This window comes from Andrena cerasifolii, chromosome 3 (genome assembly GCF_050908995.1).
Source record: "Andrena cerasifolii isolate SP2316 chromosome 3, iyAndCera1_principal, whole genome shotgun sequence".
Classification (NCBI taxonomy): Eukaryota; Metazoa; Arthropoda; class Insecta; order Hymenoptera; family Andrenidae; genus Andrena; species Andrena cerasifolii.
The window spans coordinates 21313412-21330154 of NC_135120.1; the positions used below are offsets into that span (position 1 = coordinate 21313412).

At 45.5% G+C, this 16743-nt stretch overlaps 1 protein-coding gene across 2 annotated transcripts in view; it reads left to right on the top strand.

Annotated features, from left to right (window-relative positions):
* Positions 1-16743, top strand: part of Sema2a (Semaphorin 2a) — a 475650-nt gene that overhangs the window by 42033 nt on the left and 416874 nt on the right. The window contains exon 2 of one of the 2 annotated variants that reach the window (XM_076808047.1): positions 12482-12596. The exons of the other annotated variant lie outside the window; for it this stretch is intronic. The gene's annotated coding sequence lies outside the window, so the exon portion shown is untranslated. The remainder of the gene's footprint in view (positions 1-12481; positions 12597-16743) is intronic. 2 annotated transcript variants of the gene reach the window in all.

Consider the following 16743-nt stretch of genomic DNA (forward strand, 5'->3'; position numbering starts at 1 on the left):
TTTCGAGATGCAAGCTCCCTTACGACTTACCAGATCATATCAAAATTAATCAATCTGCGGAATTAGAGTGTTACGTTGTGAGATGATCTCTAGCTTCAGAGAAAGAAACGTGGCAAATGATCCTCGAATTAAAAATTGGTTCTCTGGGGTTGTATTAATGAGTGGGTAGTTTCTGATTGGTTGTAAGATCCTTTGTCAATTGCTCGTTGGAATAGTTTCAAACGGAAGTTAATTTACCGCGATTTTTATCGGGCTTTCTCCATTAGCTCTTTTATCCGTTTCTAAACTTATTCCACTTTCATTTTACACGCCTGCCCCTTCTCCATCACTTGAAACTGTCTAAAGTTTGTAACCATTCGGGAGCCTCCATTTATCTCACAATAAATCATTATTATTACTTTTTACCACTTTTTTTCGTAACACTGATTACGAATATGTAAGTACATTTACACATTGAAGAGATGGGCTATTAGAAGTTATTAAATCTTTGGAAAATGTAGCTTCAACCACAATTCCATTCGCTTTTAAACACCATTCTCAGCCCTGATTTAAAATTAAAATCTACTAGAATGAAAAAGAGAAGAAACAGCCAACCATGTAATCGTAAGCGGACTGTAAAATGTGAACTAGCATAGCGACGGAGGTCTTTCAATTGATGAAAGCAGGAGGGTGATACACGTTAGGTATTCTTCGCTTAAGTGCACCGACGTTTAACGAGTCCCAGTTCTGTTGAAAGCTGTGCGATTCGAAAGGAGACACGCTAATAAGAATAAATGGTACCCTGTTATGTGGTATGTCATGTTATCGTACCCGTTGTTCCCAGCGACTTCGACGACATCGAAATTGCAAAAATTCACGTACTGTCCACCCTCTCTCTTCCCGAACTTCGCTTCGTTTTCCTATACTGCCCGCGCGCGCTTCCACGCACGCCACATTTTCTCCATTTCTTTCGTCTCGCTGCACAATGGCCAACGAGAAATTCTCATTTACAACGGTGACACCGATACGAGCCCCGGGAAACGAATATCACTCACGGCCTCCTTCGCCTGGACGCAACAAAGCCGAATATTGATTAAACCGTACGGCTCAGAGACTGCGTGCGGGTAATTAGTAGATGCACGGAGTTTTAATGGCCCCTCAATAACACGCAACATCAAATTAGAAGGGTGGGGTCGTAGACCCTCCCTTCGTTTCCCTCCTCTTTCTCCTGCGGGTTTTCCATATTTTCTGCCTCTCTTGCGAGAGGGGGTGAATAATGTTTTACGCGCGCGACCGCCGTCATCAGACGGGGCCGTGATTACCGTGGCCGTGTGAAGCAATTCACCGCCGACAGTCATTCGGTTAAGTTATATGTAAATAGAGTTAGGAAAGGGAGGCAGTTATTAAGAAATATTTCGCACGAGGTATCCACGTTCCTCTCGCTCAATTAACGTAGGGGGTTTCGAGTATATTTGTTCAAATCTTATTATTATTTGGCGCGGAACAGTCTTGGCGCTTTGTGGAAAGGAGCACCAAGAAGGAAAAGAATACGTAAAATTATAGATCAGTTAGCTTATCATTGTATACGTAGCAATGAACTCGTATACCGAAGGGGCCGACAGTGAGACTACAACGAATGAAAGTGTTTATAACTGGAAAAGGGAAGCTACTGAACGACAAGTTGAATGGAGTATGATGACAGTTTAGCCACTTATGTTTGGGATATTTTGTGTACATAATTGCGTGAATTTCGAATGGAAATTCAGCTGAAATGGCTGCTCAAACCGTTTCCCCCTGTACTGTGCTCTTTGTGTTCGAACAGTCGCCTGTTCCATTGCTGGTGCAATTATTATATTATATCCTGTACCGCGCCATGAAAGAAATACATTAATACGACGTCGAGGCTGGTGAATTATTAAGAGTACAAATGTCCGACGAAATTACGGGAGAACGACCCCACGACGGTGCACGGCGAGTAGCCGGTGGAAAATTTAATAATACACATCTGTCCTGAGAGATTGCAATCCAATTAATTGCGCGGGGGATATTTATTAATCGGTCGCTACCGAGTCACAGACGTGTACGGGCTTATTGGGTTTGCTGCCCAACAGGCGAAATTGCTGTACGTCCGTGTAACAGATATTTTTTTCCGAAATTCATTTTACCATACACCATGTACACTTTTTAAACAACCGTGTATCGATGGACATACGAAACCGAGCCGGAATGAATTTTCAATTTTTCGAGTCCCACACACTCGATGTTTATGCTTTCCTGTTGTTTCCAGTTCGCTAGATTACATTTCCCAGCTCGACTCGTCTCTCATAAACGTGGCCGCGTATTTTTTCCGAACGATGTTTCCAAATTTGGAATATTAGGGGAAGGTGTTGTTCCTTTGACCAGTTGTACCTTTAACCACCATATGTTACGGAGCCATGTGTTAAATGTATGTGAAAATAAAATTTTTAGTGCATTTGTTAGCCATCAGATTTGTAATTTAATGGCTTGTTGTAAAGACATCGCAGTTCATGAGACCACAGACAAATATTATTCAATTTCAAAAGGAAAAAGTAAGTATTCTTCCATTTCTACACAACCTCATAAAATTTTAACAAGTTAATATTATATAAGTTTTGTTATGCTAAGTTGTAGAAAAGACTTCGACCAGTCAAAGGTACAACACTCTAACATGGATAAAGAATTTAACTCGAGTCATAACTAACGAAATAAAGGAAAAAATTTGTTTGCATAATGAAATGCTCACTTCGCTAAAAATAGTCAAATTTACATATATGAAATTTGTTGTTTTTTAAACTGTTTTTATAGTTTTTAACAATTGCATACAGTTTTTAAAATGATATATGTTTGATGCAACTAACATTTGGAACTGTGATGAAACAGGCATCACAACAGTTTATGTACCTCCAAAAAATTTAGCCCAAAAAGCGAAGAAACAAATTAGTGGCATGACATCAACAAACACACCAGAGAAACTTGCTATTGCAGAGAAAAAATTTATAGTTTTATGATAGAGAAATTTAAAATTTATAGAGTAATTTATGAATTTATGATATAGTATAAATTTTATAGTCTATAAGTTACTCTAACATTATAATAAATATTTTTATTCATTTGACCCTGCTGGTCAAAGGAACAACGGGCTCTTGTACCTTTAACCAATTTTCCTTATTTCTTTAAACTGCGGTAAAATGGTAATAAAAAATATATTAAAATTTGCTAAAAATAAATGTTAGTAAAAGCCTTGAACATTTATATGATCCCTTTTCCGATTTTTTTTAGCAAAACTGAGGTGGAGAAAATTCAAAAACTTCAAACTGATCAAAGGTGCAACACCTTCCCCCTGTATTTACAAGTAAACGCGAGAAAATCACGCACGTGTTCTTTACAGAGAGTGGCACTCGATGATATCGAATTCACGTGGCCCGAATCGGAAGCACCGAAGTTAAATAGAGCCGGATATTGGAGGAGGCGACGAATTTCCATGACTGCCAGTGGATTACACGCTTCTATCCGGATATTTTGTCCAGCTTCCTCTGCAACGTGTCGCGACTTTATTTTCTCGACGCCTGGACCTTTTCGACTCTGCGCGGACGATAAATTCAGGCTCGCTGTTCCCTGCCTATGGCATCGATAACCGATTACAATCGATCTTATCGATGCCTTCCAAGTACCCACTTTTCGATGGGCAGGATTGTTTGCGGTCCGTCCACGCAAGAACTCGGGGCGAGTTATGCATTTGAGAGGGTCGATAATTGGCGACGGAGAAATGAATTGGTCCGTTAAACGTTCCGCCTCGAGTCGGGGCTAGTTAATCAATCGTTTACTCGTACTTTGTCCAACCGATAGTTCGGCCCTTGGAGTCCATTGAAGTACACATGCTTCGGTATGATCGTCTGACGATGTGAAATCGCGCGGCAAAAGTTCGGAAGTGAGGCAAAACGCTCGTAGCCACGATCCGTGTAATTTTGCGCGAATTGGAAGGAGAAAGTGGGGAAAAGCTGTACGTAGGGGAGGGTGAGAGATAACCTTGTTCGCGATGCTTTTCCATGCAGCGCGTTTTTATTAATTTATTAACGGTTTCGCGAGTGGACGCTGTTACTCGAGCGAGTCGTTACCGAAGAATAATTAAAACGAGAGGATTTTATCTGGTTCGTGCAGCGGGGGCAATTGCCGAACGACATGAGCTCTGAGCAATTAAACTGGCCCCGGACTGGTTGCTGCCTGCCCGTTTGATCCATCCATAGAAAAAGCCTGTGACCGGCACCGCCACTTTGCGGGTCGATAGTGCCTCGATGGCATGCTTCTCGATAATTGTGACACGGGTGCTGGAAACGGCTGAAATTCAACGGTTCTGCCCTTTGTGGGCCGTGCTCCTCCTTCGATCAACGCTGCTGATGAGAAGAAGCTGTAATAATCCCGTACTTCGTGTAACTACATGTCCCTGGAACCATTTTCTGCTGAAAATTTGACGTAAAGTGGAACGATACGTCACATGGCCCTTTCGGTCCAGTTAGTGAAGTAGATTATTGCACAAGTGCGCGTAACTCACTCGAAGCAACCAGACCACGTTCATTCATCGAATCTGCGGACGCGCGCTGGTCCTCAGATATCGGAAACGTTTGCCCGATAGCGATCAGTCGTCATTCCGGTCGCTCGTAATATTAATTGGTTTAATTAAGTTGCCGAATTGCTGCCGGCACCGCGGCTTGCCCTGGATTAATGCGAGATCAGATACGGGGCAGCATCTTGCCTAGGGGAGGGAGTTCGTGAAATGTGTCACGTGTCGCTCGGGCGGCTCGCCGTACCGTAAATTCGGTCTATTAATTAGCGGCGATGATTTATTCAATGATCGGGCGCCGTTTAGTTTGCGGAGGGCGTTCGGCGGTTTCTGACGAGCCGAGGAGTTCCGAGACTGAACGGCAATCGAGTGATAAATTATAGAGTCGGTTTACGTTTGGCCCACTCGTGACGCTGAAATTGGCATCCAGAGAAGCACGTAATTGTGCGCTGCTGATAGAAATCTTTCTCCCACTTAAACCGACACATTTCGTTTCGTGCTTCTTGGCTTTCGTAAGGTACCTGAAATTCGATAAAAAACGGGATCGTTCATTGTAGGTGGAATGAATGAATCGTAAGCGAATAACACGGAAAGAGAAGATTACTCCATTTCACCGTTGATTCGAAAATTATTAAAAGTAACAAGCGACACAGGGAGCGGGTAAACTTATCGGTATTTAACGAGTGGCCTCGCTTAATAGCTTCATTAATTAGTAATTAGCACTCTCTTGAAACCGGAACGATATAAGTGCAGGTTGCAGAAGGAACCTGAAAGAAGCGCGTTTAAAGCGGTAACTCGTTCGTGTACCGAGAGAACGATATTGTCGGGTGTTGGGTAAAAAAATTCAGCTTTGAAAGCAACGTCATTTTCCATTAAAACGTCTATTGCGTGGAACCTTGATAAAGCTTTACGAAAATGGATGGAACGTTCCGTAAAAACCTCCATGCAATGCTTTTGTTCGAGGGAGGACGTCCTTTCGCGAAAATATGCCAATCTCTTACCTTAGAAACAATGTTATACTCTAATTTCAATATTCTTTTAATTATGCGATGAATATTTATACCTGGCAAGCTTCGAGTACCTACTACTTGAGATGGCGGTTGATAAATATCTTGCTCACTATATATTCGATTTACCTTGATTAAAATTTGTAATGTGTATCAAGATGGGAATGTAAAAATTTTATGAGCATTAATCAAGCGAATTGTAAGCGAATGAAGTGTCACGAACGCGGTCTCGAGACTGCGGTGCGCGTTTATGATATGAAACTATGGCGAACGTTAGCCTCCAAACTACGTACACAGTTTCGATTTTACGCCGGCGTTGGAGTTTCACAAGAAAATTAAATTACGTTTACGACGTCTTCCGCGAGCGAGCTAAAAGAAATAGACGGTATTTTTTAATACGAGCCGGCTTGCTTAAAACAGCTTTACGCGCCACGGCCAGGGGACATAATTTTCTTTAATACACTCGGCTCCCTATGAAAATCTGGATATTACGCTTAATTAAATCGCCCGGGGAAATGAAATCACTCTTAAAAGATATTCTAAACCTAAACGGCTACAATTATGAAGCTCGCGAACGTTTTTCCGAGCTTCCCCTTTTTAACGTATTAATCGAATCCATAGTCGATACTTTAAATCAGAACATCAGGTACAACTGTTTCATTTTTCTGAGAATTATAAAAACACAAGAGTTGCGATTTTTTTATCTCATTCTTTAAGATTAGCATCTTTTAGATGTTATCATACATTTGGAATACCTATATAGAATTTGACTGCTTCATAGTATATAGAAGACAATTGATTCCCAGTTACCAATCCGGGGTCACGTATCGTATTAACAGACGAAATTTCACCGTGGTCTCAGATGGACGTACTTTAAGTCTTCCGTCCGTTCTATTCGCCTTTAAAGCATGAGAAACGATTCTTCTTCGTGTTTCGAAAACGGGATTCTCACGAGACGTCTGGTAGCCTGGGCCCATGTGATCCTACACCGCAAGGACTGTCAACCGTGGGCTCTCTCCACCACCTTTCCAACCCCCTTTCTCACCGTCTTCCAGTTTTGATACGCTATTCCATCGCCAGTGATGCGAGATAGGAAGGCTGCGTCCGGTGGTAAAGGAGGAGAGAGAACAGCAAGCGCGGAAAGCGGGGGCAAGGAGAAAAGGCTCGGGAAAGGAGCATCTCGGGAAATAAGATTCTGACTTTCTTCTTGACGTATCTGTCTTCCGACGACGGATCCTTCGGTGGTGCAACGGTGTAGACTAGGCGAGGGAGACGGTGAGAGATAAGAGATAGCCAGCGAGCGGGGAGGAATAAAGGCTGAGGGAATAGTGGAAATTCTTTCAGACGGCTGATGTGATGCATTGTCTGTGTTTGTTCGTTGCGGTGCAGGACGAGCACGCGTACATCTGACAGAATTTACATACACGTTCCATCCGCGCGAGACTTTTCCTGCGGACCAGAGGCGAAATGCATGGACTTTGACGCGCGATGTTCCGAATGTATGAAATTTTTCCTGCTCTTGAAAATTTATCTATCACAACAACTGAACTACCAGACTCAGAAATCGCATAGATTCAAACTCTACAAATTCGTGAGTAGTAAATTTCAAACAATGGCGCACTCGCGATTTAATCTTGGGGGGAACCGAGTCGAACGGATAAAAATATTTTTTATGCAAATTTAATAAAATTTATTAGGTGATTATAAAAATGTACCTAAAGAATATAATTTAAGTAGCTTTCTTTTCATGCAGGGCCCCTTGATCCCCAATGGGTGCGCCATTGATTTAAAAAATATTCAATTCTCCTAACCAAAGTCGAATGAACAAAAAACCATGCGAAAGCAGACCTCTGCTATTCTAACGAGATAATTGAACGTGGCAAAGCTGTTCGAGATAATCTCCTTAAATGCCTAACTGAAGGTCGTTCGTGCTGTAAACGCGCTGGTCGCTGCATTTTCGCGGCAGGTTCTGTAGGAGAAGCAAGAGCAAAAGCAAGCAGAGTGCAGCAAAGAAGCACGGTACGGGGGGCCGCGAGTTATCGAATTTCGATCACGTTCCTTTTCCGTGTACTTTCAGTGAATTGGCGCGAATATCGCGAGTCCCCGAGCTAGAAAACCTCGTCGCGCTTTCGCGGTCACAAATTCAATTTCCCCTGTGCGTGTGTCCTGCGAACGGCTCCCTGTGTGTGTGTGAAGCTGGAGAGGGGTTACCGTGGAAATAAAAAAAAAGAGGAAGGAAGTACAACGTTAATCAAACAGAAAGGCGAGGCACGTGAGTGCGAACATGTAATTGCGGACTCGAGTTTTCCGTAAGGCCTCTAATCAACGGGCCTTGATTAATCAGGCTGCCCGCCTGGTTATTCGCCAGTGCGATCTTCTCTAAGTGACCCAATCTGGAAAGTAATCACATTTTAACGCAGAACGGTTGAAGGGATGAAAAAAAAAGAAGGAATTACAACGTGGTCAGTCCTTGATCAAAAGTGGTAATTATCAATTCTTCGCGGAAGTGCTCCGCCAGAAGAAACTTCAGTTGTCGTCAATTTACCCACTGACCCAAAAACGTGATTTCCTAGTTCCCCGCCCCAGTCTGCATCCTTTCCACGGAGTCCTTCCGAGCAGATCTCGCCGGAAGGTTAACCAGGGTTGATGTATTGAAAACAACCCTCGTCCGCTATCTGGACAGCTTATCATATCCATCATTCCACCCTATTTGTACGGGTCTGCGAGGGCTGAGGCTCTCGCGGCAGAAAACGCGGATCCCTGGCGTATGGACAAACAATCGCGGCGCAGTCGGGCTGCTCTTTTTTTTTTCACACTTAAAACCTGCCCCGCTCAGGGTACACTCGCCTTTTTTTCATAATCCACGGCGGAGTGATAGATGCACGGCCGCGGAAGGAATGTAATTAAGTCGGAGGCGCAAGTGTTTCGTATGTAAAACGGGGAGGCCCCTTCTTAATTGAAACAACCGGAATAATCTGTGGGAGGGCAGACTTCAGAGGGGCCGACGATGCGCGAGGACGCGGAACGAATTAAACGCCGCGGAGCTGCTGATTTACTCTTAAGGAGGCCGGCTGATAAAGCAGATCGAGAAATTCCCGCGGAGGGAATCGCTGAGAATGGCGTTTAATAACAGAGCGGGATTGCATTTTTAATAGCTCGCGGATCAAACGGATGGAATGGCATCAGCCGGGACATCGTGGTTTACAAATAGCAACGGCTCGTTCCGTTTAATTCCATTCCAGGCGGGGGATGGCTTGTTTCAAGCGCGTTCACTGAAAGCATACGTTTCCACCCCTTCCTCGGACGTATAAAAGAAAACGGTCTCTTCTTTCCTCTGTTATCACAGAACACGCTCATTAGTTCCGTTCGTTCTGGAGATGAACGTCCGCTGCGTTCACTCACTTTGTTATCGTTAAACACATTTATTATTTTCTCTCTCGAATCGAAACGTTGGGTACAGAGTGCGAAAGAAAATGTACGCAGCGATACGCGAGGGGAAATAGTGTAGACACTGTGGTTACGGCAGTGACGACTTTTAAAAGATTTGTACCACTCCTATTCCTTCGTTCTATCCACCCCAGTTAAACGTCACGAGTTTATGAAAATAGCGCGGGACAGTGAATCGTATATCCTCGCAGTTTGTGAAAGTTAATGTTTAAGGAGGAGACCTTGAAAAAGGCTCCCCCGACATTTATATCCATTTATTTGTAAAATAGCCCCGGCGAGCATATGCGCTCTTATAAATATTAACAGGGACATCTCATTATTTTACATTTTGAGCCCGTAAGCCATATTTACGAGGGATGTCCCTTCCTGCTTCCGGGCATAAATGTTCCGCCCTGCGGCTCGCCGAACTTGCCCTTGCGATGCTTTTATTCCGCCATCAATTCGCTGCATTGAATTCAACTACTTAAGTAATTATTTCGAGTCCATTTATTGGCAATGATTCTTCCGTCGCGAGCAGTTCCTTTCCGAAGGAAGATTGAACTTGATTAATTGATATGTATATGTTCTTTCGCCATTTTGAGTACTTGTTACCCAATTTATCGATTCTTTCGAACATGCATCGATGATGTGTCCAGTTTGACGAGGAATAAGGTGTTATTCATTGTAAACCGTTCGCATTGGTTTCTGCGCGTTGAATGAATTCGAATCTCTTCAATAAGCATATCCGAGTGTCGATCCAGAAATCATGGAGGAAAGAAAATGAGTTCTCTGGGCGAGGAAGCGACGGAGGAGAGGCGTTGTAGAGATAATCTAAACGCGAGGTGATGGAGAAGTGGCAGGCCAGGCTAGGCGAGTTGTCAGCTCATGATGGATGGACGCGCGGCACGTACGAGCGAAGATTCTCTCGTCTTTTTGCACAGACTTTGCCTTATTTTCCTCTCTGCTCCCTTTTCTGTCCTCCTTCTTGCATGCAAGCTACGCTCGGCTCTGCCGTCATTGCACCTTTCGTTCTTCCGCTCCACACTTCGTCGATACTTTGCGCCGAACAACATGAAGAAGTTCTCCGTTCCAATTTCTTCTCCTTCACGAATGTCGTCGTAACAGGAAAGTAGCTGTCTATGACGCAGACACCGAGTTGGACCGAGACCTGGTTGAAGGAACAGAGGCAGTATCATTTTTCTTCCATGATTTCTGCATTTCTCCACTCGCATAAACATTGCAACGCAATGTACTTGGAGGAATATCTCAGAAAAATTGTGACCCATAAATAAAAAGGGAGCACTGGTTATAGTTCCAAGGCAAGATATTTTTCTTTTGATAAAGAATCGTTTAATTTTTAAAGAAACCACTTTCTTTACTTAAACCATCCATCGAAAAAAAAACTTCGTAATACCGAACAATCCGCTGGTTTCCTTTATCGTGGAACAAGATCGAAACTACTTCATAATCGAACCGGTCGCCCACAAATCCTACGTGAAATATCCTCTGCGAAGGATATTTTTGTAACAGCCAATTCCCAGAGTCCTCTGGGGGTTTCGCCGTTCTCTGTCGGTCCGTGTTCGGTACGTTCAGGCTATCTAGATTACTCTGCCACCTAACCTATTCCTCAGTCGTATTCTTCGGTTCTCGTGCAGGAGGTATTCGCCCGCGGAGGCATACAGAGCCTTCACACTCCAATTCTCGGCTTCTATGGAATCGGGGTTGAAAGAGAAGAACGCAGCGGCAGATCAGAAACATTTTCGTAACAATATGCCTGCATAACGTTTCTTTCTCCCCGCCATTTTTCCACGGCAGGAACAAGTACCGCTCCCTCGAAATTTAGAACGTTCCTGCGCGGCGTCCCCGCATTGAAATGCAAACGTTATATCCCGCATACGTATTCTCCTCTAACACCGTCCATTCCCACCCTTCGTCCTCTATCCGCGGCAGTGTGTTATTTCACAAAATTGCGATTGTCGTTCCATCCTTCGCGCTCGAATTAATTACCGTGTACACCCTTCATCGGTGTCCGAGAAACTTTGCAGATAATCCAGTTTAGCAGAATGTCTGGACCCGACGATTTCCAGATCCCATTCACGGTGTATCATACAAAACGGGCGCCATCAATTCCGCCCTCGCAGACGACTGTTCCCTCGGTGGCTTGCCCAACGCTCTCCAATTTTTCGCCCTCGAAACGCACTCACGCCCTAATTCCCTCGCTCGTTCCCTCTGAATTCTCACGCTGGAAAGACGGAATCATCTTTCTCGGTGCGCCGAACACAAGCGGCCAGACACCGTGTCTATTCCACAGTTCGCTTTGCCTGCTCCCGGATGGCTCGCCGTTTGTCCATCCTGCTGGCATCCGCGCAGTGTCTTCCGCGAGGTCATACACCGGTCTATAATCAAAGCAGTGCGATTGGCAATCGATACAGCTGGGACGGCCGTAGCTACTTTAATCAGGTTGCATCGTCGGGATCGCAAGCATTTCCGGGACGCTCGTTTTCCGCCGGCATCCGGACGGTTCGTTGGCTCCTCTGCTTATGCTTTATTCCACGTCCGTGTCCGCTCATCAGCGTCCCGGAGTCTCAAGACAGACGATACGTTCACGCTCTAATTCCCGTGCCCGTGGTTTACACGGACAGGCCGGACGAAACGGGGGGTTGGTGGCCAGGTGGGGGTGGCTTGGAAGGGCGACGGCGGGCCAGGTCTAATACCCCTTTTCCTTCGTGCCCAGAGCGACAGTTAGAATCCACGTATTCCGGCGTATACACAAAGCCGGCGTGTGTATACGTGTCCTCTATTCCCGCACTGTTGCTGGCTGGTACAAACGAGAGTCCAGTCGACCGGAAGGTGAGCTCGCACGGAGCGTCCGCCTCAAGCCTGCAAGCGTGTCTACCGCTTCCGCAATTTGTGCTTGCGGCTTCTCCCAGACGAGGCCAGACGTACGGGTAACGAGCGTTCGTGCACGATGACGAGCACGCGCGCATTTTTCACCGCTCGTTGCGAGCCTGGGAATGTGGCTGGCTCGTCGTCGAGGAAACGGGGTGAAAACGTTTATTAAATGGTTGTGTGACGCGCGAGCACGGCGAATGCTGCAAACTGTAGGCAGTCAGGCCTGATAGGCATGCTTCGATTTCTTTGTATCGGGTTGGCGAGGGAGGAGATGCAATGCTTGATAAATACTTGTTAGATACTCTTAACGTATTCTATATTTAACTATTGGGCTGATGCATATGAAAGTGACAATCGAGGATAGGGTAAAAGTTTCTTTGTTCATGGCGGGGATACCACGCGGGAAATTTTACAGAGACTCAAGGAAATAAAATAAATAAAGTATGTAGTAATACTTTGCAGATTTGAACGCTTAGCGTGAAAAATGTTCGTGGTTTTGTAAATGAATAGGGAGGCGAGTAGATGTGAACTCGAAATTGTATTGAAAGCAACTGAATCGTAGTATGGGACACTTAAACATTCTCGATATCACTTTCAGATTCTGGAGTTGATCTTGCTTTGATGGAGGAAGGAAACTCCTAGCTTCCTGCGGAGCTTTGTTCATCCTTCTGGGAGGTGATCAAATTATCGGGGACAAAAGAATTGCCAGACAGGTAGGTACTGTCGCTACATCAGCATAATGTAATTTATGGAGTTTCAAACTAACGCTATCAAGAGAACAATTGAATTGAGAACTATGAACAGTATATCTAAGTGGTAATATGTAAAGTCCAGAATGGGTAGAAAGGGGATTACTGACTTTCGCTGCGCCCGCCCCTATAATTTAGAATATGATTATCCTTTCTATTGAAATCTCGATCAACCATCAATTCCATGATCCATCTAACCTCTTCATTCAACTATCTTCGCATACATCACATGTCGAAATATCTTAAACCTTTACGTTATCTCTAAGGTGGATTTCATTCTGAATGACTTAAATTTCTTCCTACAAGTCTGTAGAAAACACAGCGTCGTTTTGCAGGAGGTTGTAGATCTCCTCGACACAATGTCACTATCTCTTGCGACGTCTTACGGTCACAAAAGCTCACTGGATGGTATTTGTGTGCCATTCAATAAATGTAGACACCCGTTTAAAAGTTAACAATGGATATAGATTTATTGGTCTATGAGAAAGCTCTGTTTAATACACGTGTACAAGAAATTAACAGTGCGAATGCGTCCGAGTTCTTTTGGCTTCTGACGCGGAGGAGCCTGGCTTCACACAGGAAGACTCTGGAACCTCCGTTCGAGGGTGTGTCTTGGGAAAAGGGGTGGTCGAAAGTCTAGCTATTGGTGACGCTATATGGAAATGGTTCCTGGAAAATGCAGCGGAAAGGGAAATCTTAATGAGTAGTTTCCTCCATGAGCCGGGCGTCGCGCGGCCAGCTGTTTATTGTCCCGGCTGTCTGGAAACCCTCGGCCGTGACTCGGGTCGATTGCCTGAATTTTCGTGACAAGTACGGTGTTTACAATCAGATTTTCGGGCGCGGACTGACAGGCCGAATGTCTAACAGACGTGGCGTCGAAAAAGGACAAGACACCTTTGTGCGTTCTTGGTGGTCCGGGAAGCTAACGCTCAACAAAGTCATCCAAACTTTACTAAGAATTGAATTCATCTGCTTCCACTGCTGGAAGTATCCACGTCACAGGCGTGGCTTTATAGAATTCTCCAATGTTTTGCCCTGCATGAAAGACACTCGAGGAAGCATTGAACACTCTTCAATCATTTGAAATCCTCGACATCGCATCGTATGGATCCATAGTCAGCTTTTCCTTTCAACTCACTTCTTCGCTGTTCGCGACGCCCAGATAATTCGCCTCCGCGCGATTATGCGTACCCCCCGTCTGGATTATGCTCGTTCACTGACAGCAACGTGGCCAATGTTTCCGGCGCACGGCCGAAACGGGTTTAAAAATGCACTAGGGCGTGCTCGTAAATGTCCAGACTGCGCCTCTGGGGTAGCGTCGCGAAACAGAGGTCACGGAAACAAGAGGGGGGCTTGTGGAGCCACGAGGGTAGCATCGGGCTGGCCGTGGCACAGGGGGATGGTGGCCGGTAAGCGTCGTGTTCGCGGCGACCCCCCAGTGCACAGCAATAAATTTGTTTTAAAAAGCGCTTTTGTTCGTTCCCCGCGTACGTGTGTATTACGCGCTGGTCTGCGTGCCACGCGCTAAAAAACGAGGAGGGTAAGCGCTAAATCTCGGCGCAAAATACGATCTGCCGGGCAGGGATCCCCCCCTGGGAAGGGGGAAGAATTTGGTCACCCAGGAACCGACGATCAGCATAGGCATATACCGTGAAACTGTAGCTTCAATAGTAACTACTTGTAGACAACTCTAAAGATCTAGATGCTGATTCTTATTCGTCAAGGAATACTGATCCATCTCCCAGTTTTCCTCGATAAACGCTTCTACTTCAAGTTCCGAATTGAAATGCTGCTCCTGTCTCCACTCAGCGTACGTTCCCCACTGTAGACTCTGCAGTGTCTGACCAATGGCGTACACTACTACTTGCAGCAGTACTCGCAATCAATTCTGACTGCGTTGCAGGAAATGAAACTATGATACACAGAAACAATGGTTTATTAGATATTTTTTCTCGTGCGATGGGTTTATTATACATTCCTTACCTGTTGTTGTTTATATAAGTGACAGTGCTGCACTTTATGCTGTACATCAATGTTACGCGAACGTGTGTTAAACACACGACGATTCAGTTCCCGAATTTCCGAGATACGTAGACGCGTTAGAAGACTTGTTATTCGCGACATCGAGGGTTGAGGGATATCTAAACGAGGCCGCGCGGGAGAGGACCGGAATGAACGCTAGCATCGAGAATCAGCATGAAAATCCCGGCCACCGTTTACTTAATGATGAAAGTTTCTGCCACTGGCGAACGGGTCCCGAGCTTCCGGAAGCTCTCAAACCGGATTTATCGTGGACCGGGAACTGCGAGCGAGGCCGTGGGCTTCGCGTGGCTTCTCTGTGGAATCGGCCTGGAATTTGCTGCCGAAAGTTGCGACTGATTTGAGCACGCCACGCTCTCGCTCGAGTGCGGTGGTGAAATAAAGTCTGAATGCATCTGGATTTCCGTTATTTTTTCCCTCCGACGCGCATTGTTTACCCTCGTTGTCGAGATTCTGCGCGAATCATGCTCCACCGCGGCAGTCTTCAGCGACAAATTCGAGGATTAACACGTCTGAATGCATTCATGCTGAGAATCACGCCGGTGCTAATGCCGGGGATTTCGTTTTACCTTTATATCCCGCGGAGTACACGATGTGTCGAATGAATTCACTTTATTATCCGTATTCATATTTCGCGCTACAAACACGGTTGAAAATTTAAACCGAGTAAAGTGAGAAGAACGAAACACGCTGGATACATTTGCCAACGTTCATATTTACACGGACGTAATGAGATTTTTAAAGCAAATCCGCGAAAGTATCGCGCTACGTACGCGCTCCAAGCGCGGCGATCTGATTGAATTATTTATCGCGGCGTGATCTGGTCGTTTAGTAAAGCCGACAATTAATTGGTTTAATTAAATTCTGGCAATAACGTCGATTACAATTATCTGGCACAACCCGGCTGCGAGGGGTGGGCAAAAATTCTTGATTGTTCATTTACCATTGTGCTCGCCGCGGGATATATTGGAGTCTTCGATTAAATCGAGGCTAGGCCGGTGCCCGATATTACGAATTTATGCATGCAAACTAGATCGGTATCGTTCAGAGGCGCGCCGCTCGCGATTGCGGCGTTTCGATTCGTTCGCCGCGAATTAAGCGCTGGGAACATTCATGGACCATACGTATCGCGTACATTTTTAATCACCATTTATGAGCCACGCTTTTGCTAATGGCGCTTCGCTTATGATTTCGCGCGCATTTCGGGAATTTTCATATCGACGTGCGCGCGTGCCTTCGTATGTGAAAACAGAAAAGCGCAATATTAAATCGCGCCGAATGCATTTTTATTGTTATTCAGGGATAATCCTTTCGATCGACTGAAATTGAAACGAGCAACTTACAATCACTTCTATTCGGAATTCGATTGTCAAAACGGCATTCAACGTACCCGGCCAGGGATTCATTTGTCTCGTTTGCCCGCGATAAATCGCACGATCGATCACGCCACTATTTATCAGACACCATGCAGCAATAGTGCCTGACAATTACCGCGCACGAGGGATTCACTTTCGGGGTGGATTATCTCGTCCGGAAGCGGCGAAAAGTTCCGCGTCCCTGTAATATGTAAAACCGGGCGAGGTCTGGGACGGGCCAGATACAAGGAGCGATAGAAATATGCCATTTTCGTCCAGACCTGGCTACCCAGGAGATTGCAAGGAAAGAGGAAAATCCCATCAAACTTGTAAGTGCCGAAAGTTAACGCCGGCCGCTCGGTTTGGTTCTCAGTTTTTCTCCTCTCGCTCCAGCCCGTCGTCCCTCACCACCCGCTCCATGCCTCCCCCGACGTTTCTTCGCCTTTTCCCGTTCAGTCTCGGGGAGAACAAGTGGAAAAGTCGTGGGCGTAACTCCGTCGTCGGTGACGGGACGCGCTTCCTTCTTTCTCCAGTGCGGCGGGCCGCTCGCGTAGGAAGGAATGAAAAGTGCCGCAGGGGAAATAATACGGTCGAAAATCCACCCCTGGTTACGCTGCTGGGAACGAAATAACGGCGAGTTGCTACCGCGGAAAATTCAGAGTCAACGACAGCGTTATTGTTTTTCAAGAGTTTCCGCTATGAGCAGGAGGTAGGGG